General features: G+C 35.3%; 1 protein-coding gene and 1 long non-coding RNA gene across 3 annotated transcripts in view; one reads left to right on the forward strand and one right to left on the reverse strand.

The window, feature by feature from the left end:
• Positions 1-25000, forward strand: part of LOC135216810 (uncharacterized) — a 490710-nt gene that overhangs the window by 250587 nt on the left and 215123 nt on the right. The window lies entirely within an intron of this gene.
• LOC135212872 (uncharacterized) overlaps positions 23019-25000 on the reverse strand; it is a 1987-nt gene continuing 5 nt past the window's right edge. Inside the window, exons 1-3 of the long non-coding RNA XR_010314006.1 lie at positions 24918-25000; positions 23772-24300; positions 23019-23297 (exon numbers count right to left, since the gene is read on the reverse strand). The exon at positions 24918-25000 is cut by the window's right edge and continues 5 nt beyond it. This is a non-coding gene — a long non-coding RNA (uncharacterized LOC135212872). The remainder of the gene's footprint in view (positions 23298-23771; positions 24301-24917) is intronic.

Here is a 25000-nt window from a genome sequence, read left to right on the forward strand (position 1 = left end):
CAGCAGATGGTATACTTATTTGTTCGTAATAACAAGAAGGGTAGTTGTTTGGGCCATATTGAGAGCTATGTCATTTGGAAAGTGCGTATGAATATTAGATAATGGTGGGTGAGGTCCACAAGCATCTTGTAGTGCGTGAGAGAGTTGATATAAAGTAGGGGTGGTTGGCGATGATAAATTTGCACCTGTACTTCGTTCTCATCAGTCGAGGGATAAAGTTTTTTTTATGTGGTTACAGATTGCCATGGGGCTGCAGTTTGTGGCTAAAAGTTACAATGAGGTGTTAGGCAGTCCCTGGCAGTCAATGATTGATGTTATCATCAACCTAAAGGCACCTGCATCCGAAAGGAATCTCTTGTTGAAGGTGCTGTCAGCAATGTAACATGTGGTGGAGTGGCCATCTGGAGGTGTTGTGGCAGCCATCCTTAGTTCTTTGGGGGTACCCTGGTCATGTTTTCTCTAGCGGCAATAGGGGTTGCAGTTCCCAGCAGCTTTTCAGAATTTGTGATGATAGATGCACAGTACAGCTAAATGGGGTGTCCTTTTTGTCATGGTAAGTATGGCCATCTGTGCCCAGCATTTACTTGTTACCATTGTCATTGTATTTTGGTCTCACAGATAGAGGCTGTGTTAATTGTCAAGGTTAAATGAGACCTTACTTTGTCTACAGAGTGAAAGACAACTGAGAGCTGAGTGGCTGGTTGTTGATAGGTAGGGCATGGGTGGGAACTGAGCTTGCCTACCATGGTCACTTCACGGGTCACCAATGTAAAGTTCAGCTCATACACAGGAAGCATAGAGTACAATTATTTATTATTAAGATTGTGGTAGTGAGGGTGGTCAATGACTAGTAGCTAGTTACTACAGCAACGGATGTTCACCACAGATGCTCTTGGATCCTCTTCTCTGGGCTTTCAGAATTGTCCTTTCCTGTCAGGAATATTATTCTCATACATGTATCATTATTCTTGCTAATGATATATATTTGATAAATGACTGACTTTAGCTACTCTGCAAGGTTGCTGCAAACTGTAATTTAAAATTTTCTGGTTTCCTTTGTATTTTTTTAAATGAATGAACCAACCTCATAGTTTTTAACAAATGGAATAAACGAGCTTCTTTAGTGATGGAGAACAATTCCCTTCTTTGTTTTTAGTGTGCATATATCACGACTGCATGAATATTAACATACGTCATTACCTGAAGGAATGATGTCTAAAGGATAGAGTCTTTAGGGATGAGATTGCTAGCCCAAGGTTTTTTTTTTTTTACACTACTGATGCTGAGCTTGAATCCCAGGTGAGGAATGTATGATATAGGCACGTTCTGTTAAGATAATTTGAATTTCTGTTTTGTGAAACAGTTAATGACACACGTTTGAGTTAGGTTTCTGTATTGGGTTTCAGTCAGTAAAGATAGGACAAGGAGGTAGTAACCATATGTTAGGGCTAAGTAAGGAATAGCAAGGCAATGGCTTGAAGTTTTCCTATCCATGAGTGACACCATACATGATTTTGGAGGAAAGAAGCCGATTATATTACCTTGCTTGACTAATGTTAGGCATTCTGCGTCATTGGTTTAGTTTTAATTAGTTAGGATAAAGAACTCAAGTTTAACTAAAGCTTTTAATACAAAACTGTCTCGAGTTATTCGAATCATAATACTGGTTGTAAAGGAAATTCTTTAATTATTTTGATTAATTTTTAGATATCTTTATGATAGAGGAGCATGCGAGAGACAATTTCAGCATCTGTGTATATTCCAGAAACACAATTGAAACATCTAAATGAACTGAAAAGCATTCCAGATATTTGCCATGGTACAAGACCAAAGAAATAATTAGAGATATACGCGAAAAAAAAAAAATAAATAAATATCGGAGCAGTTGGGAGTACCCACAAAGTACTTTGGTCTCCCCAAAAATATTCAAGGGCTTTCTTTTATCTAGATTTATCAGTGAAGTGGGTCTATGTCGTAATATCAAGAGGACACGGACCTTTAACGCACTAAATTCAACCTGCAGATTCTCTCTCTCTCTCTCTCTCTCTCTCTCTCTCTCTCTCTCTCTCTCTCTCTCTCTCTCTCTCGCGAGGCGCGCTTGCTTTGAATGTAATGTTATGTGAAATGATATCGTAATTCATATCTTATCGTAGGTAATGGGCTTGGATTTTGTAAGCTAGATAAAAGCAAGTTGATCATCACTACAGTTTATTAGACTCGTAAAATCTTCCATCTGATCTTCCGATAAGAGATGAACGAAATATTTGAGGGGTAGGTGCTATATCTCTCTAAGATATATTAAAACAGCCTAGTTTTCCCTCGTGGAAGAGAGGGAATCAGTGTAAAAATGGACAATAATTGACCGAGAAGCCTAACACACACGCATAGCGAATGTTGTTTTTGGGATGGTAACTTAACTTTTGTATTTTTACTTTTGCAGTATGTTTTTAGGGTTTCTGCCTTAACGTTTACTCGGATCTGTATTCTTTTAGACCGGTGAGCCCCTTCATTTGTTTTATGAATTCGTGTGTACCGTAAGTTGTTCAGTATTTCTTATGACAATTTTTTTTTTACCTCTGTAATACAGGAAACCTTAAGGAAAATGACTATTAAAAGTGAACAGTAACGTTCTCTCTCTCTCTCTCTCTCTCTCTCTCTCTCTCTCTCTCTCTCTCTCTCTCTCTCTCTCTCTCTCTCTCTCTCCCAATTCTTATATATCTATCTACATAATGTAATCTTCATGTAACTTTATAATTGAAAGCGGGTCAGATCAGATTTGTCTTTAAAAACCAGTATTTTATGCATAGGATGCTGTTATGTTTTATTTATTTGTTAAATTAAAAAAAATAAATAAATGAATGAGCAAATTAATAAATGAATAGATAAAACTTAAGTAAGTCATTAAAATACAAGGAGACTTGTATTAGGGCAGTAATGCACTGAATCTTCGCTTGGGATGATGAAGTTGCAATGATATGACATCCCAAAAGGAGACAGACCACTCTGCAGCCAACGGTTTGAGGAATAAAGGACTTCTGGTTGCTCTCGGCAGGGAAAGGGAATAAGGGATCAGTTGTGAATGTGAAACATTTGTTAAAATACAACTTATGAAAAAGTGCCAAACAAGAGGTCATCCGTGGATGGTCCAAGTCGTAACTCCTAATGTTAGGAGACAAAAATGATTGACCTGCTAATCAATAATGTTTTCATTTTGCTAGTTCAGCCTCATACCCCTCCGACTACACCATCCATGTCACGATTGAGACTAAGGACAGCTTCATTTTTCAGAAGCGGTGGCTTTACTACACAAAGTGTTTCATCACCGGGATACTGAACAATATTGCTCTCGAAGGCAACAGCCGTATCACTTGTATGCACTAAAAATAACAGTGGAATGAGAACGCTACCCTGTGGAACTCCAGACACAATAGTAAATCTTGAAGTAAACCTAAAATATATCAGCTCACTCGAAGATTCTGAAGTTTACAAATAAGTGCCCAGTGATTTACTAAATCGAGAGCAGCACTAAAACGTATTTGAATTATTCTGCATTCCAAACCTTGTCAAGGTTCTCTTGCAAAGCATGTTAAATCTAAATGAGCACTGCAGGTATATTTACGCCTTTATATATTGCATCACTTTACGAAATATATCGTTCGGATCGTTTTTTTTTTCATATATTTTCCATACAATAATTAGTTTGAGAATTTTTTTATAATATGAAAATTGGAATCTATTATCACAAGTTAGAAATGAAACTGCAGGAAAAAACTTGGCTTTTGCAGGCTTTTAAGTATTTTGTCCGAATCATTATAAAATATTTTATTATGTTTAGATAGGAACAGACCTACCAACCGTGTCAACAGATTATCATTTGTATAAAGGTTGTATTTCATGCAAATACGTGAGTAGAGTTTAGCTTATCTAATGTTATCAGGTTATCATTTGTTTAAAGATCTCTCTGTTAAAGAAAAACCGTTATTTCAAGTTACCATATGAAATATAATGTAAAAAAATATTATATAATACACAACTTAAATTAATATAAATACATTTCGCTTGACCGAAGGTTGGTGAAATGTTTTGAAGTGTGCGGTTCGGTTGGCACACCTGGTACATCGAATTTTGAAGAGACTGGTGTTGTTGTACGGTAACTTATAAATCTTACATGTGCCAATTTTCTTTTTAATATAACAAACGTCAAACTTACAGAGTATTTTTATAAATATGAAGGAGATTTCAGGTATACCAGAGAAGGAAATAGGAACTATTGTTTATTTATTTATTTATTTTTTTTTAATGCGAGTCACATATCCCCAGAATTAATCGAAACTGGTAACGATTGTGTGAACGGAGTGATCGTTGCTTTTGGGAGCTACACTAAATATCAGGATGTGAATAACATTCATAAACTGAAACTGGCTAGAAACCGCACTTTTACTAATTATATGAGATAATCATAATTTACTGTTGCTTTTCTTTCATTTTGTTCGAAAGATTATATTGACTTCTCTTTAAATTATGATGTTCCTTAATTATATTCTAAAGCATTTATTGATATTTTTCGACTAAATGGAATTTTTTAAATGTTACATTTCAACAACTTGCTCACTATCAATACCATCTACCACCCATTACGGATAATAATGATATACGTAAGGAAATACATTTTTGGATTTCTGTTTTACCTCATTATGAGAGTGTAAGCATTTTTCTCTCCGAGAATGACTAATTCAGTCCTCAGCCATATTGTTTCAGAATTGGGCCATTCAACACTGAAATGATCACTTATATATTTAGCATAAGGGCTGTAAAACAGCACATTATTGGTTGTAAAAATCGAATACCACACAAATACTTATAAAGAAAATCATACGGTATATTATAGAATTCTCCGCCTTTTACAGATCAGGCAGGGACCATTAGTCCTAGCCAAAAATGTATTTTACATTTTTTTAATTCTGATTATGATAAATAAACAAAATATAAAGAAATAGTCTTGTTTTTAACCCTAGAACACAAACCCACAAACGTGGGGTTTGACTAACCCCGTTTTTGGATCAATGAAAAAAATGTTAATACTCAAAATATTCTATTTTTGAAACCTTCCATAGAAAGTGCACCCCTTCCTCTTCCCGTTGACCATGAAACCTACTTTTCTAACTTAATTCTTCTTAGTGTAAATACAAATAAGTGAAAAATACTTATTTTTAAGTTTTTTTTTTGACAAAATTTAAGAAAAAAATTCCAATTCGGAGTACAGGAACGATAAATAAACAGCATCCTTCCAGGGTTTCCTGTGTCTTCTGGCTGTCGCATACTGAGCCCTCAGCCGTCTGGCACCAAAGTGCACTGTGATGGACACAGACAAAGAAGGGGCATATTTTCAGCACAAAATATTACGATAATTTCACTTCATTTTCTCTAATAACTCTATACTTCTCTGAACGCTTACTAGATGAAGTATAGTGTGTGTATTGAGGATGTGTGATGATATATTATGACATCTAATATATATATATATATATATATATATTAATATATATATATATACACACACACACACATATATATTATATATAATATATATATATATAAATTTATTATTTCAGTATTGGGATATAATCTTTGTCAGTCACTATCATGTAATGCATGTAATGCTTCTATTTCTAACTGATCCTCTATCTCATCATCACTAGCCGGCGCTTCTGCATCATCAAAATTTGTGTGTGTAAGTCCTTCATTATCAGTGTCATCATCCAAATGTGACAAGGCACCTGTGACATTCATCGTCTACTCTAATTCCTCATCACTTAATTTTTTCTTTGCCATTTTCACTGTTTTTGTTGTCTGTGATTTTTGTCTTTATACTCTTATTGCTTTTCGTAAATATACCCTGGAACACTCATTTATTTATGCGTGCAAAGTAAACAGAAGAATAAGAAAGTACATTAACACACGTTCCACTGTTCTTAAACATTGTAGTGAATGTGGAACAAGTATTTTGATACCTACAAAAGAAATTGATAAAAGTAATTTACTACAAAAACAAAACTGGGCTGGATGCACCCCATGGTACATAGTACTAAAACTTAAACCTGGGGCTGGATGCACCCCCAGGTACATAGGACAAAAACGCAAACCTCTGGTGTGCTGCACCTAAAACTAGAATAACAAAAAAATCACAAAGAGCACCAACCATTCACATGCTCTACCAGTTAAAGCAACCTTCAGACATAACATACATGGAGGGAATAGTCGTTATCAGCACCTGCAACAGAGTTGACAATTTAATCTGGGGGGGGGGGTTTGTCTGTGTAACCCTACCTTTGTGTTCTCGGGTAATGCTGTATACGCAAAACACATAGGCCTACAATTTTGAGTGCTAAAATAAAACCCTCTTCAGAATGACGAAAATGGTTAGGCCGAGTTACAAGAAAAATCAATACCACAATTATTAAAGAAGAAACACACGAAAGAACGTTATTAATTTCAATTTCCTTTAAACAATGCTATTTAGCTCGCCTGCCATAATGTACATTAGCGAGTGACTCAGGATTTTGTTTTAGAATTAGCCAGTCGTGAGTAGGAAAGGACCTTACTCTAGGGCAACCTTAGGGTCCGTATTAGAGGATAGTGGAAGCATGGACCAAGAGGTGAGACACCGAATTCAGGCAGGATGGAATAACTGGAGGTCTGCATCAGGGGTCCTCTGCGACAAGAAGGTCCCTCTTAAATTGAAAGGAAAGTTCCATAGGACGGTGGTCAGACCAGCAATGTTATATGGAACAGAAACAGCAAGTATGAGGAAAACGGAGGAGAAGAAGATGGATGCAGCAGAAATGAGAATGTTGAGATGGATGTCGGGAGTAACAAGGGAAGATAGGATTAGAAATGAGTATATAAGAGGATCGACAAAGGTAGCTGAAATATCGAAGAAAATACAGGAAGGAAGGCTTCGATGGTATGGACACCTGTTACGAAGGGAGGAACGTCATGTTGGAAGACATACGATGGAAGTGCGGGGTAGAAGGAAGAAGGGAAGACCAAGAAAGAGATGGCGTGATTGTGTAGGGGAAGATATGGAATTGAAAGGTATAAATGAGAACGAGGCACAGGACAGAAATCGATGGAGACGACTCATTCGCAATGGCGACCCCACATAAAAATGGGTTTAAGCTAGGAAGAAGAAGAAGAAGAAGAAGGGTACAGGTTGCCCTAGAGTAAGGTCCTTTCTTACTCACGTATACAGCAAAACAGATACCACTTGCTGTCATATATATATATATATATATATAATATATATATATATATTTATATATATATATATATATATATATATATATATGTCGTATATATATATTATATATATGTATATATATATATATATATATATATACACAGTGCTACCTCGAGATACAAAAGGCTCAACTTACGAAAAACTCGAGATACGAAAGCTTACACGAAAAATTTTACGGTTCTACATACAAAAATTTTTCATGATATGAAAGGTTGTTGCTGTAAAGTCCGAGATTCGCCCGGACCACCGATAACAATTTTGAAACTCCCGCGCCGCTAACTGAGTAGACTTGCCACCATCCTCCTGCTCTCCCATTGGTTCCTGATGCTAGTCACCGCCATAAGATCCTTCTCTCCTATTGGTCAGCATCCTTACCATCATGCATCTACTACATAGCAGCGTGCCTTGGCCACTCGGTATTTGTTCGTTCTAACGATTTCGTTTATTAATGTAAATTCGTTAGTAATTTCGTTGCAGTATATGTACTTTATCGTGTTGTGTGAGAACTTTACTCTACTTATACATAAATTACGTACAGTATATAGTAGTCATGGGTCCCAAGAAAGTTGAAATTCATGGAAAGAAGAGGATGCTCTCTTTGGAGACAAAGATGGAGATTACCAAGAAGTATGAAGCTGGTATGCAATTGAGTGTGATCGCCAAGGAATACGGCCGAAATCTGTCGACAATAGGCAACATCCTTAAGCAGAAGGATGTCATCAAAGCAGCTACACCTTCCAAGGGCGTCACTATTTTGTCCAGCAAGAGGACCCACGTGCACGACGAGATGGAAAGGCTTCTTTTTGTCTGGATAAAAGACAAAAAAATCGCTGGCGATACAATAACAGAGACGGCAATCTCCCACAAGGCCAGCGCTATTTTCGGCGGTTTGATTGCCCAGGCCGAAGACGATGGAGAAGGGACATCAACGCCAACCCCAGAGTTCAAGGCTTTGCATGGGTGGTTTGAAAAATTCCATAAACGGACTGGCATCCATTCGGTGGTGTGGCATGGGGAGTCTGCCAGCTCGGACACGAAAGCAGCCGAAGCCTTTTAAAAGACGTTTGACGAGATGATGACCGAGGAAGGCTACAGTTCTTAGCAAGTCTTTAACTGTGATGAGACTGGCCTTTTTTTTGGAAAAAAATGCCTCGTCAGACGTACATCACGGAGGAAGAGAAGAAGCTACCCGGGCATAAGCCTATGAAAGACAGGCTTACGCTCGCACTTTGTTCCAATGCCAGTGGGGATTGCAAGGTGAAGCCCCTACTGGTCTATCATTCCGAGACTCCTCGAGCCTTCAAGGCCCACAAAGTGCTTAAGGAGAAGCTTCCAGTGATGTGGAGGGCTAATGCAAAAGCCTGGGTAATGAGGCTTTTGTTCACGGAGTGGGTATATCTGTGTTTCGGCCCGACAGTGAAGAAATTCTTGGAAGAGAAGCGCCTCCCTCTGAAATGTCTGCTGGTGTTGGACAATGCCCCTGCCCACCCTCCTGGCCTCGAGGAAGATATCCTAGTGGAGTATTCCTTCATCAAGGTTCTTTATCTTACGCCTAACACCACCCTTCTCCTCCAGCCCATGGACCAGCAAGTGATATCGAACTTTAAGAAGCTGTATACGAAACATCTTTTCAAGAGATGTTTCGACATCACTGACACCTCAAACCTCACCTTGTGTGAATTTTGGAAGAAGCATTTTGTTGTTGTGATATGCATCTGACTCATTGACCAAGCTTGGCAGGAGGTTTCGAGGCGAACCTTGAATTCCTTGTGGAGGAAACTCTGGCCTGATGCCGTATCTGCCCGAGACTTCAATGGATTCGACGTGGGCGAAGCTGGTGCTGCAGATTCAGAAACAGTTGACGATCCTTAAACTGTTTTGCAACCAGATCTTGACGAGATCGTTGCACTCGGCAAGTCCATGGGGCTGGTCGTCGACGAGGACGACATCAACGAAGTTCTCGAGGAGCACCAAGAGGAGCTTACGACGGATGACCTGAAGGAGTTGGAGGCCATGCAACATAACGTTGTTCAAGAGGAGTTCTCTAGCAGGAGGTTTCGAGGCGAACCTTGAATTCCTTGTGGAGGAAACTCTGGCCTGATGCCGTATCTGCCCGAGACTTCAATGGATTCGACGTGGGCGAAGCTGGTGCTGCAGATTCAGAAACAGTTGACGATCCTTAAACTGTTTTGCAACCAGATCTTGACGAGATCATTTCACTCGGCAAGTCCATGGGGCTGGTCGTCGATGAGGACGACATCAACGAAGTTCTCGAGGAGCACCAAGAGGAGCTTACGACGGATGACCTGAAGGAGTTGGAGGCCATGCAACATAACGTTGTTCAAGAGGAGTTCTCTAGCAGCGGCGAGGAGGAGGAGGACAACCCTATGACAACGGCTGCTTTTCATAAAGTGCAATTATTTATAGTAAAAAGACACCCCGAAAAGGCTCACACAGGTCGTATGCTTGCGCAGTTCGATGACATTTGCCTGAGTCGTTTCAGGAACATTGTGAAAAGTAGGCAGAAGCAATCTTACTTGGATAGTTATTTTTTAAAGAGGCCTTTAGTATTAGCAGGAGTAAGCAAAAAGGAAGAACCAAGTGATACTAAAAAACAGAAAGTTGAAAGTGGTGATGAAGTTGAAATTTTGTAAAAAGAGAAAAGAAAAAAAGTACATAAAGTATAAAAAAGTAAAAAAAAAATTTTAAAATATAAAAAAAACAAAAAAATTTTAATTTTAGATTTTTGTAAAGTTAAGTGTTACAGTTTTGTTAATGTTTCGTAAATTTTAGTTTATGTATGTTTTCCTTACATTTTTTTATGTGTTTCATAAAGTTAAGTGTACGTATATAGGTGCGTATCTGCCGTTTGTCCTACTCCTCTGTCGCCACTTTTGGAGATAGCCTCGCTCGAAAGGTAAGCTTCCACATTTTACTACATACGTACAGTACTTCTTGTATACCATGTACATTAATACACTTTATTTAAAGGTAATTAGCAGTGCATTATTAAGTTAGGTATTGAATGGTCTAAATTGTTGTAGTATTTCATTGTTTATAGGTCAATTTAGCTTTATTATGAAATTTACTGGGGTGTTTTTGGAGGGCTTGGAACGGATTAGCCATTTTACATGTAAAATGCGGTCCAAGATACGAAAAACTCATGATACGAAGGGCGCCTCGGAACTGATTAATTTTGTATCTCTCGAGGTACCACTGTATATATATAAATTCGTCGACTGACAGGCATGAACCATCGAACCAACAAATTCAAGCCGCGCAGTGAAGCCTTAGACCACACCACCACCGCAAGAGGATATACTAAGTTTACGCCGCCTCTTAACTGCAAGTACCTGTCGCACTGAGGTGTTCGTTTTTTTGGAGTCGGCATCAACCCACCTCAACCTTGGTAACGTTGTAGTGCATTTGTCCGCACGTAGCCATTATATGAGTCGTATCACATTCCCGTGATTCATATATATGCATTGTGCTACAAATGTCCTTTAATATCTGATTCGCGCTACCTCGGAATTAGTATATTTTCTTATATGTTAAACGAAGGGGAATTTTTTAGTCGGTAAGATATTCATCGGCTGACGAGCGTAAACCATTGAACCAATAAATTCAGGACGCACAGTGAAGCCTTAGACCACACCGAGGTAGAGCAAATTAGATATTGAAGGTCCTTTGTAGGCCATTTGTAGATATTTATATATATATATATATATATATATATATATTATATATATATATATATATATATATATATATATTATATGTGTAATATATATATATATATATATATATATAATATATATATATATATACACATATATATATGTATGTATGTATGTATGTAGTATGTATGTATGTATGTATGTATGTATGTATTTATGACTGAAGATGTTACATTGGTGAAATATATAGTGGGAGATATGCCCTTAGGTAGGTGATGTCTGGGTTTGTTGCTAAGCCGTCATAGGTTCTGTTAAGTGTCTGAATCCTCCTCATCGTTGCCTTAAGGAAGACATTATCTATATAGTCAGAGTCCCAGGCTGCACTGGAAAAGTTGATCCTAATATCTTGTTTTTTTATCAGGGAAGATTGCACTATTAGACATTTGTATCAACAGCTGCTCTTGTATAAAATTCGGGATGAGTTCCAAACCATGTTATTTATATGATGGAAATTGCTGAACTATTTTGTGTATATCTAACTGAGAGTTTATGTTGAGTTAATCGCTCCGAGAGAGATTTACCTGTATATCCATAGTATGACATCACAGTCCCTACAGGGGATTTCATAATTCCTACGTTTTTACAAACTGCTGGATGTTAATTAATGATTTCCCCAGTGTATTCGGGTAAGTGAAGATGAAAGGGTTGGAGTGGCCTAAGATTTTTGTGATCTTTTAAATTGTCCACGTTCCAAGAACTTAGTCATGTTGAACTAGATGCAGTGTTCTATTTAACAATGATTTTTATGTTTGCAGCAGAAAAAGCAATCCCAAAGACCAGTGGAAAATTGCATCGGAAGCCTGTTCCGTGGTGGAATGTTCAATGCAAAATAAGACATATAGCCATGAGAGCAGCTTTTACTAGGTACAGAAGACATCGATGTGAATGCTACTTGATCTCCTTTAAAAAGGCTCGAGCCAAATTCAGATGGCAAATAAAACATGCGAGACGAGAATCATGGGTACTTTTTATGTCAACGATTACCTGGAAAACACCTATGACCAAGATCTGGACAGTTATTAAGAAAATAGCAGGAAAGTACAATCCTAGTCCCCTCCCTGTTTTAAAAGTCAATGGTGACTTTATACCCGACTCAAAAGCTGTAAGCAATGTTTTTGCTGAACATTTTGCAATGATATTCAGCAGGGATGAAAATTCGCCATTCTACAGGGAGAGGGTGTTAGCAGAGTCGGAAACATTTGATTTTACTTCTTTTAAATCTGAATCATATAATATGCCTTTTACCATGGAGGAATTTTTATTTGCTCTTAATAACAGTACACACACTGCACCTGGACCTGATGAAATTTTATATGAAATGATCAAGAATACCTCAAATGAAACTAAATTTTCCATTCTAAGTATTATTAATAGAATTTTCAAGGAGAATGATTACCCTTTTTACCATTTGTCAAGCATGGGAAAGATTTATCTGTCCCTGCAAGCTATAGACCAATAGCTTTAACATCCTGTTTATGTAAACTTATGAAAAAATGGTAAATTTTAGGTTGGTATGATTTTTAGAATCAAAGAAGATTATATCATCATCTCAGTGTGGCTTTCCCCGTATGCACTCTTGCACAGATGTACTGATACGTTTGGAGAATGCAATTTGTCAGGCATGTGCTTCCAAGCAGCATTATTTGGCGGTTTTCTTTGACCTAGGGAAGGCCTATGATACTACCTGGAGGCATGGAATTATGAAAGTCTTGCATGAAATTGGTCTGCGTGGTGAACTACCACTTTTTGTTATTAAAGTTTTTTTTTTACCGTTATTTTAGTCAGAGTTGGCAGTACTTTATCTAATTTGAAAGAACAAGAGGAAGGAGTACCACAGAGAAGTGTGTTAGGTGTCACTCTGCCTTAGCCATAAATGGGATAGCCTAAAAAATTCCAAAAGATGTAATGTGTTCGTTGATGATTTATCTATTTCCTGTGCTACATCTAAAAGGTCTGTTGCAGAGCGAAAACTTCAGTTGGTAATAAATAAAGTTAACAGTTGGGTAGCTGAGTAATGTTTTAAATTTTCCTCTGCTAAAACTGTTGTTATGCATTTATTCCGTATCAGAGGCGTTCATCCATACCCAGATCTGTTTTTAAATGGACAGAGACTCACATGTGTACAAGAAACAAAGTTTTTAGCCCTCATCTTTGATAGCAGGTTAACATGGGAAGCTCATCCCAGGAGCCTCAAAGTCAAATGCATGAAGGCCTTAGATGTGTTAAAAGTCTTAAGTCATACAAAGGGGAGCTGATAGAAAGCACTTGTTAGATGTTTATAAAGCAATTGGCATATGGGTCAGAAATCTACTCATCAGCAACTACAAGAAGATTAGATACTTTGAATGCAGTTCACCGTGGGGGAACTAGAACTGCAACAGGAGCCTTTAGATCCTCCCCAATATCTAGTTTATTAGTGGATGCAGGTGAACTGCTGCTAGATTTGATAAGGAAATTTGCCCTGTTGAAATATTGGTACCGCATACAGAGAACTCCTGAGTCCTTAGCCTACAATACTGTTTTTAAAGGCAATTTTTGTATTCATGAAAGATATGCGTCATAACCAAAGCCTTTTGGATACAGGGTAAAATGTGCCTTAGAGGAGCTCAATGTAATAAAAGGAAAAGTAATTACAGCAAAATTTTCAAGATTCCCTTCATGGAAGTTGCACTCTTTGAAGTATTGTAAATGGTTTTCTGGTTGCAAGGTAGATTTTTCAGACGATATTTTTAAATAGAAATTCCTTTGCCATGCTGAAAAGCATGATAACTTGAGGCAAATCTTTACATATATATATATATATATATATATATATATTTTGTATATGTATCATATATATATATATATATATATAGGTATATGTATATATATATATATATATATATTATATAAATAAATAAATATATATAATTCCTTTGCCATGCTGAAAAAGCAAGATAGCTCGAGGCAAATCTTTATAGATATATATATATATCTAATATTACTATATATATTATATAGAGTATATAGATATATTATATAATATATAACATATATATTATTATTTATATATATTATATGTATATATTATATATATATATAGATATATAGATAATTTATATATGTATATATATTATGTATATATAATATGTATATAAGAGATCTCGAATCTATAGAGATATTATATATATAGATTTATGTATACATATATATATATTTCTATATTATATAATAATTATTATATATAATACATAGAGATATATATATATTATATTATATAATCTATATTTTAAGATAAGATGTATGTATGTATATCGATATAATATATATATAATAATATATATATCTATATCTATATAATATATATAGAATTATAATATAATTATATATACATATATAATATACATATATATAATACTATTATATATATATAGTATATGTCTATATATATATCATAATATTATATATTTATATACATATACTATATAATGTTATAAGAATAATTATATATATTATAAATAATATATGATATTATATCATACCTTATAATATATATATAATAGAAATTATACCTATACATATATACATATATATAACACCAAGTTGGGTATATATCTCGTATATATATATAGATAACTATATAAATATACTTATATTATATATCGAGGCAAATCTCTCTCTCTCTCTCTCTCTCTCTCTCTCTCTCTCTCTCTCTCTCTCTCTCTCTCTGTATATATATATATATATATATATATTATATATATATATATATATATATATATATATATATATATATATATAAAGATTTGCCTCGAGTTATCATGCTTTTCCGCATGGCGAAGGAATTTCTGTTTAATGATATCATCTGAACAATCTGCCTTGCAACCAGAAAACCATTTACAATATTTCACAGAGGGCTACTTCCATGGAGGGAATCTTGAAAATTTTGCTGAATTAGCTTTTCCTTTTATTACATTGAGGTCCTCTTAGGCACATTTGGAGGAAAAGTGAATTGGACCTTATGTTAATCTTGTAATGTCAGTTTGCATACTAAGCCTTGTTTTACTGTATTTCTGCTCTGTTCTGATCAGTTGTTCCTCAAGAAAAGGTCGTGTAGACCGAAAGATCTTGCCATTTCTCGTCTTTTGATTTTTCCTCCGATGCATTACCTTTATTTATACATAGCATCACGTTTCATATATTTCATGATCAAGTTATTCATATATATATATGTATATATATATATATATATATATATATATATGAATAACTTGATCATGAAATATATAAAACATGATGCTATGTATAAATAAAGGTAATGCATCAGAGGAAAAATTAAAAGCCGAGAAATGGCGAGATCTTTCGGTCTACACGACCTTTTCTTGAGGCACAACTGATCAGAACAGAGCAGAAATACAGTGCAAGTAGGTTTAGTATACAAACTGACATTACAAGATTAGCATAAGGTCCAATTCACTTTAAAGAAACGAAAAACGCCCGTGGGCTAGATTTGAGACTTTAAAGGCAGACACTCACACGTGGTCACAGATAATTTAGTCAGAAAACAATACATTTTTGAAATAAGGAGGCATATACAACCGGGCAATACAGATTTAGTGCATTCACGAAAATTAGATTAAGGGTTTAGGAACGGTGCCTGGTCAAGGCAGTTTTATTCGAAAAATAATTCATTTTGTATTAGTAACATGAAATTTACAAAATTGTTCAAACAATGAGTGAGAAACGAACATAGGATATAAATATAGCGAGCATAAGAGAGAGAGAATTTTTTTTTTTATAATAACTGAAAACCTGTGGGAATACTTAAATAGTAGCTAATTAATTTATTTTAAGGTCCTTCATAAACATTTTACAAGTATATGGGTCCAAATGGTACAATCCCAGACTAAGATTTAGGTTGTTTTTTATTAGTGATTTGTATAATTGCTGATTCCAGTAAATTTCTTGAAACATATTCACACAAGACCTAGCAATTACAGAGCTCTTGCCCCAAATTATACAATGAGATTTTTCGCTCAGATGGATAAATAGTGCATTTAAAGTCTGGGCTGTTCTAACTGAATACATATGCTGCTTAATACGTACACTTAAATTTTTACTTGACTGGCCGAGGTAAAAAGATTGTCCAGTCCTTACAAGGAATTTTGTAAAGGATGTTAGTTGTTATGGAACTATTCTTAATTAGCATGCCTTTAATGGTATTGTTATAATAGAACACAGCATTAACATTTTTAGGGGTTTCTTTTTCATTACTAACAACACTATAAAACTTTTTGTGAGCTTTTTGATAACAAAAATCAGTTATTTGAGGTGGGTACCAGAGATCATTTCTTATCTCTTTTATGTATTCTATTTGGTGACCGGACAGTTTGATACTGGACATATTGATACCGGACATTTTGATACCGGACATTTTGATACCGGACATTTCGTTACCGGACATTTTGTGACTAGGATTTTTTACCACCGGACATTTCGATACCCCTATGTGTGTGCGCGAAGATAAGAGTTTCTTATAATTGGTTGTTTATATAATTGCCACACTTTTCTTGAAATTTGTTGTTTTAATTTTTTTTTTTCAAACCCCTGCTATTTATAGTAAACATTGGTCGGAACCTTAATATTCTCAGTTTTTTTATCACTCTCAGTCTACAACCAAAGGGTCAACTACTTACGCTCAGCTATCAACGATAAATATAGATATTCTTATTGTATCACCCATGGCTCGTCTAATTGCTTCAACAAAAAATGGAAAAAAATTAGTGGATGATCTAAACTATATATATGATAAACACAAAACTAATAAAGATGGTTCAAAGCAGTATTGGCAGTGCGAAAATAGGATGTGTAAAGCCCGCGTACACACCTATGTTGGTGATAGTGACAACAAAATCGTTAAGACTGTAGGTGAGCATAATCACAGTGCTACAGCAGCAAGAGTGGAATCAAAATTAGCACATCATCAAATGAAAATAATGTCTGGTTAAACACAAGATGCTCCTCGTACTATAATATGTAAAGAAACCCAAAATCTGAATGTTTGTGCTATTTCAGAATTAGCTGAGTCGTAGTAACAGGCGTTGGAGACAAATAGAAGAAAATGTACCGCCTATACCTCAGGTACGGCATGGTTATTTGATTCCTGATCAGTATTGTTACCTTGAAAATGGTTTGAAGTGGCTACAATTTGACAGTGGAGAACATGATACTGAAAGAATTTTAATATTTGGTAATGACTCGGGAATGAGTGACATCAAAAGAGCCAAAAATTGGGCCGTAGATGGAACTTTTAAGTGTAGCCCAATCATTTATTATCAACTGTAAACTTTACATATTCAAGAGAACGGCATTAGTGTTCCGAGAATGCTCGCCTTGTTGCCAAATAAGATACAAGATACTTATGCTAGACTATTTACTACTATAAAAGAACTCTTGCATAATGTCGAACCAGCCACTGTGATGATGGATTTTGAAAAAGCAGCCACCAATAGTTTATTAGATATTTTCCCTAATTCAGATGTTTCTTGTTGCCTATTTCACCTGTCACAAAATGTTTACAAACAAGTTGTAACATTAGGTTTCAAACATCATTATCACCAAGGTGATAATTTTAGTTTAAAAGTGAGATGTTTACCCGCGCTTGCTTTCCTTCCCATTGACGATGTTATTGACGGCTTCGAAGAATTAACTGATGACGACGATTTCCCGCAAGAGCTTGTTGCATATTTCGAAACAAATTATATTGGAGGAGTGAGGGGTCGTGGCCAACGAAGGCGAAGAGTCGAGCCAGCCTTCCTTATTCATGGAATATTCATGAACGCATTGAAAATGGTATGCCACGCAACAATAACTATGTTGAAGGATTTCATAATGCTCTAAGAACGTCAGTGACAAATGTGCATCCTAACATTTGGTCCCTTATAACTGCTTTAAAACATGAAGAGGTTCTCAGTGCAATAAGAATTGCCCATCTCAATCGTGGAGACAGCGCAACCTCAAAGAAAAAATACAGAGACGCCGATCAGCGTATAAAAAATTACTGGAACGGTATGACCCCTCAAATAAAATACAATATCTTCGTGGCATTGCTCATAACATTAAACATTTTTAACTTGATAATATTGTTGCTTTTTCTTTAATCATACTTGTACTGTTTTACAAATTAATAAATTTTTTTCTATATATTTTTTTATTTGTACTTTTAACTCCTTACTTTTGATACATAATTTGGATTTATACTTTATATAATGGTATCGAAATGTCCGGTAGTGAAAAAGCCTAGTCACAAAATGTCCGGTAACAAAATGTCCGGTATCAAAATGTCCGGTATCAAAATGTCCAGTATCAAACTGTCTTAGAACCTTCTATTTCTTGGTCAAGATATTGTGTATTCGTAATCTGCAAAGCACGTAAGAACATGGAAGAGAAATTTGAAATTTCAGTATTAAGATGGTGGCCTAAATAAAAATGTACATATGTTAAATTACTGAATTTGCATTGGAAAGATTCTCTATGGACTAATACATCTAGGAAAGGGATGACATTGTTATTTTCAATTTCAACCGTGAATTTTATGGATGGCACTAAATTTTTCAGTTTAGACAATATTTACACCGATACCAACAGGTAAGACTACTAACATGTCATCTACATATCTGAACCATTTTAAGGGGACAAGTGTGATATTCGCGAGGTGTTGTCTTTCAAACAATTCCATATATTATAAATATATGAAATTTTTTATATATTTCGTGATCAAGTTATTCATCATGAGGGCCACGTTGACTTTTACTTTCCTGTTCCCATTGCTGAGTTGCTTCGTCACCTCTTTCTCCAAGTCCTTATTGGTGGTGCACTCTACCAGAATTCACTTAAAATTCTTGAAAAGATGCCTGGCGGAACAAGTGTTACCCAAATCTTTGCTACCACTCTGCATAAGAAGATACGACCAACATCCTTTTAATAAATTTTCTTCATTAATGTTAAAAGTCACATTGGTGCAGCGAAATTGGAGGAAAAGGAGAAATTTAAAGAACTGAAGAAAGTCTGACGTAATTTTAACTACTCGATTCCCGGTGATTGGAAACACACATCCAGGCAAAAAATGTATGGAAAACTTTGTAGAACCACAGACACATTGATTAGAAAACTGGAAAGAAAATTAAACAACCTTATCGACAACAATGATTGGACCAATAATGCTAGAAGTGATTGTAGTGAATTTATTAAGCAAACAAATAAGTGAAAATGCATTGCATGCATTAAGCTTTGGATTGTCGTCATTTGCAACAAACCTTGTATTAAACCCTAGTGATATCTTTGTCAGTCCCTATTGAATCTGTGTTAGAATATTTAAGTAATGAACTTGTATTGTATGAATTATCTATGTCCGTTAGTCACATAATTTCATTGATTAATTTGTGTATTTGTGATTGCAGATTTACTTATAATGGAGAATATTACCAACAAATATTTGATAAGGCCATGGGTAACCCCTTATCACTTATCCTTTCAAACTTATATATGGAATTTTTTGAAAGACAACACCTCCCGAATATCACACTTGTCCCCTTAAAATGGTTCGGATATGTAGATGACATCTTAGTTGTCTTACCTGTTGGTAACGATGTAAATGATTTATTGTTTAAACTGAATAATTTAGTGCCATCCATAAAATTCACTGTTGAAATTGAAAATAACAATGTCATCACTTTCCTAGATGTAACAATACGTAGAGAATCTTTCCAATGTAAATTCAGTATTTATAGGAAACCCACAAATAATTTAACATGTACATTTTTATTCTGGCCACCATCTTAATATTAAAATTTCCATTTTCTCTTCCATGTTCTTACGTGCTTTGCGGATTACGAGGCCACAATATCTTGACCAAGAAATAGAATACATAAAAAAGATAGGAAATTGTCTCTGCTACCCACCTCTTATAATTGATTTATGTTATCAAAAAGGTCACAAAAAGTTTTTTAGTAATGAAAAAGAAACCCCTAAAATTGTACTTAGCTTACCTTACTTTCATGGATTTGAAACCATAAAATCAAAATTTAAGTCGATTAATGTTATGTTCTCTTATAAATATACCATTAAAGGTATGCTAATTAAGAATAGTCCCGCAACAAATAACAACATCATTTACAAAACTCCTTGTAAGGACTGCCCGTCTTTTCACATTAGCCAGTCAAGTAAAACTTTAGGTATACGTATTAAGCAGCATATGCATTCAGTTAGAACAGCCCAAACTTCAAATGCACTATTTATCCATCTGAGCGAAAAATTTCATTGTATAATTTGGGGTGAGAGCTCTGTAATTGCTAGGTCTAATGAATATGTTTCAAGAAATTTACTGGAATCAGCAATTATACAAATCACTAATAAAAAACAACCTGAATCTTAGTCTAGGATTGTACCATTTGGACCCAGATATTTGTGAAATATTTATGAAGGACCTTAAAATAAAATATATATACACATACATACATACATTATATTATATATATATATATATATATATATCATATATATATATATATATATATATATATATGTATATGTATATATATATATATATATATATATATATATATATATTGTCCAAAACATTAAGGCAACTGATGCAATGCATCGTAATGTGACGGTACCTAGCTGCTTTTTATATGCATTAGTAATATCAGCTGACAGTCCCCTAAAGTCTACATTCTAGTATAATGACTAAAAATAAATTTTTCTGCAACTTTGGGAGGCACAGGGAGAATAGAAGATGACCTGCAGCTACTGCAATATGAAGATAGGCCACTTTTTAGAAGAGACGCTGTATTACTGAGCCTGTGCTCATCTGCAAAGATATTACATTGGCAAAAACATATATAGAATCTACTAAACTTGGAAGATAACACACTAGGAACCTTTTTAAGGAATGAAGGTAAGAAACCAGCAGGGTCTTCTCCACTCCACCTATCAAGATTATCAAGAATTTCCTTAACTTCCCCAGAGTGAATTGCAAATTTTGCAAGAAAAAGTTTAGGATGACAAGTATCAGGGAGAGGGGATATCCTCAGCTGATTGCTTAACTTCAAAATCTTGTTGACGCAGTTCAGTCTTCTTCCATAGGGCCAGAGACTAATCTACCATCATCTGGTAGTAGTGATGGAATTGAAGACAAGCCTGACCAACTGATAGATGATGCAAGTTTAGTCCACCATGGATGAGGCTGAATAATTCCTTCCACTATACTCTTTATGGATATTATTGTAATTTCTCTCAGCTATATGGTAAATTCTGTATGCAGCACATAGAGACTCAACAAATATTGTGTAATTTTCATGTGAATGATTTAATCTGTATGTGTTGAATTTGGTCTGTTTGTATCATCATACTATCTCTGGTCATTTGTCCTGAATTTGATGACCTTTCTAGGGACATCCCTTACTTGGGATCTAGATCTGATATAGCATCTAAAATGATGTGATCCCAATTGGTTCTAGATTTCGCCCAGACGGTTTTGCAATGGTTGTTGCATTAGGAATATACTGATTGACAGATACTTCTATCTCAATGGTGCAGTGATCGAAAATGCCTACATACTCACAGGTCCTGGGCTTGACAATAGCTGGAACAACTGTGAATTTAAGTCCAATCTATTACCTGAAATGTGTATGGGTTCCTCAATTAGCTGAGGATATACAGAACTCAAGAGTAGACTGGCCATGTTGATCTGTGGAATTTGAATTAAGGCACTTGCTGTGCTTAGCACTGCAGTCTCCACAAATAACTAATGAAGTTTTTTAATCCTATGACTGAGCAATACTATTCCTCTCCATGAGACAGTCATATATAGAAAGGGTGATATTTGGATTGCTGTAAACGGCAAATATGTAAACATTGTATAACTAACTCCAAATATTAAAACAAATATCAAACCCTGGCATCAAACTCAACTTTTGATTTGTTACTACTGCAAGTGTCTCAGATAAAAACTTCAAGTCTTACTTATGAGCACAACTCTGGAGATAAAAAAAATTCACCTTTTGTCCCCAATTAGTTGTGGAAAGTACTTTGTAATTTTCCTTACAGTAATGAGTAGCAGGCATAGGGTTCAGCGTAATGTCTACCGAAAGAATTAAAATTAAAAACAAAATTAGTACCAAAACTAATAAATAGACACTTAACAACAGCATACAATTAAAATCAGCAGAACAACAAACAATAATAATACTATCAACATCAGTAGATTATGTTTAAAAAATTCGTTGACAGTATAAATGAACCTGACCATATGTCACTGAAAAAAGCGGTGGAAGCAATAATGGTCAACAAGGTGTAGCCTGCACACCTCGTAAGACAAATAAAAAACCAACCAGGTGTGCCACAATAAGTGGGGGAGGGCAGTCAGTATGAACTTAGAAATTATAAAAGCCTAAATGGAAAAGATAAGGAAAGCAAAAGGTGCTTTTTTCAATCTTCTCTTGAGGTGAGTTTATGCTTTTAGGTGCTGGAGGCATTTTTTGGGGGTGTTTCATGAATTTACATCGTGAAAGAATGCTCTCGTGCAGCATAAAATTCAAATTGTCTTGTTCACTTTTGAAGTTGCCATTTCATATAGCATCAGTCAAAATAATTCTGTTGGTGGGTCTATTTATCTATATTTTTCTGTGTGTGCAATAAATCAATTAATATATTTACCTACTAAGGGATTCAGAACCGATGGAACACGGTTTTTTGGCAATACTTTTTTATCAATCATTGCATAAAGGTGAAAGTTGTCAAGTGTATATTTTATATCCCTACCTAATTTTCGCAAGTATTATTTAGTACCTAAGTTCAATAGCTCTGGTCCTTATTGGAGTAAAAGTGTAGTATCCTATGCCAGAACCATCGAACTGCAGGTAAGGGATTTGAACACAATAATGACGTAAAAATAATGACGTTAACCTATAATTTATTTACAAAACATCTTCATCGTCACTCTTAAAGAAAAGTTCATCATCATCGTCCTCATAGTTGCTAGCAGTGTCAATGATGAATGGTTCCATGTGCTCATGGATATTGTCCAACTTCCAGTACTCCTCCTCAAAATGACAGGATTGTCTAACAGCTCCTGTCCACACTTCTGGGGTGGTGGAACGCATGGCTTCCTGCAACCTGACCTGCAGGTCAGTCCGTGTGAATCGCCAGGAGGAGGAAGACATATACCTTCGTTTTGGCCGATTTTGTTGGCAAATGAGCAGTAGCAGTGTGTTTGGCACCTGATGAGATAATAATAAAATAAAACATTATTATCCCAAAGAAAGAATATACTGTTACTTATTGTAGAAGAATATAATTACAATAAAATGATGTTACATTTATGTAAAATTTATTTGATTATTCCAATAAAGTCTTAATATTTAATGCAACAGTGTTTATGTGACTAAACTATCTATTATGGTGTCTATTGACAGTTAGCATTCTATCAATATATGTTGTATTGTAACCACTTGATGAGATCTCCCTTTTTGCTTGCCGATGTAGGTCATTTGCTATCTTCCATCAGTGTGCTATGGAATGGTGCACTATCCAGCACAAGTACTGATGGCACGGGGAAGGATGTCAGAAGCTGGATCATCAACCACTGCTGGAACAGTTTGGCATCCATCTCCCTGTGGTAGTCGCCTTGATTGTCTTGGCTGGGTAGCACAGGCATGAGCCCTCAATGAAGCCAAGCACCTGGAAGCACTCACCTTCTTCAGGAGGCACCTAACTGCTTTAATGGCAATGATGGCAGCGTTGTGTCATCCCATTCGTTGTTTGGTGACATCCTTGAGGTAAACCACGATTCGTCTAGTTACACCACCTGCCTCCCCTGTTCCCAGTGGCGTTGTAGATCATGAAAAGCAGTGATCCGCCAGTACACGTCATCCAGGGATTCCTTTTTTATGTAGATTTTACATTGTTCTGTCTTGTAGCGGAAAACTGTGCACTGCATGAGCCGCAGTACTGAACTTGATTATTACTGAACTTGATTATGTAACCTCAGGGATAAATCCGGCTATTTTGAGGTCCTTAGTCAAAGAGCCAATTTAAAAATATTTCTTCTCTGCAAACTTATTGTAAATTAAGCAGCGAAAGGCTCCAACTGTGAAGTTGTCATATGCAGGTGGTGATGGTGATGGTGACGGTAGCAAATGAAAGGAACTAGGGGCACAGTTAACGATACACCATAATGCACCTGCAGTCATGCCAATGACGTGTCCAACACGGTTGTAAGACCTATAGGGAAAATGATACATTTATTTTATTATATATATATATATATATAATATATATATCATATATATTATATATATATATATATACATACATGCACACACACACACATATATATATAGTATATATATATATATATATAATATATATATATATATATACATACACACACACAACACACATATATATATGTATATATATATATATATATATATATATATATATACATACACACGCACACACACACACACATATATATATGTATATATATATATTATATATATATATATATATATATATATATATATATATATATATATTATATGTGTGTGTGTGTATGTGTGTATATATATATGTATATATCTCATAAAATCACCATAACGTGATTGGAATATTTTTGAAGTAATAAAAGTCCACACTTATGTACGATGTGTATTAAAAAATTCTTGCATGTGTATATATATGTATATATATACATATATATATAAATATATACTTAATATATTATAGTTTTAATATAGATGACTTATAATAGATATATATGATATTATAATATATTATATATATATCCTCTGAGCAGGAACAGGTATTTGTAGGTAAGAGGGGGCGTTAACTTATACCTCTCGTGATGGCCGTGCAGTTAAAAGCCCTTAGCTGTATGTCCTGATTTCTTGGTTCTGTGGTTCGCATCCATGAGCCGACG

Source organism: Macrobrachium nipponense, chromosome 19 (assembly GCF_015104395.2).
Source record: "Macrobrachium nipponense isolate FS-2020 chromosome 19, ASM1510439v2, whole genome shotgun sequence".
Taxonomy (NCBI): Eukaryota; Metazoa; Arthropoda; class Malacostraca; order Decapoda; family Palaemonidae; genus Macrobrachium; species Macrobrachium nipponense.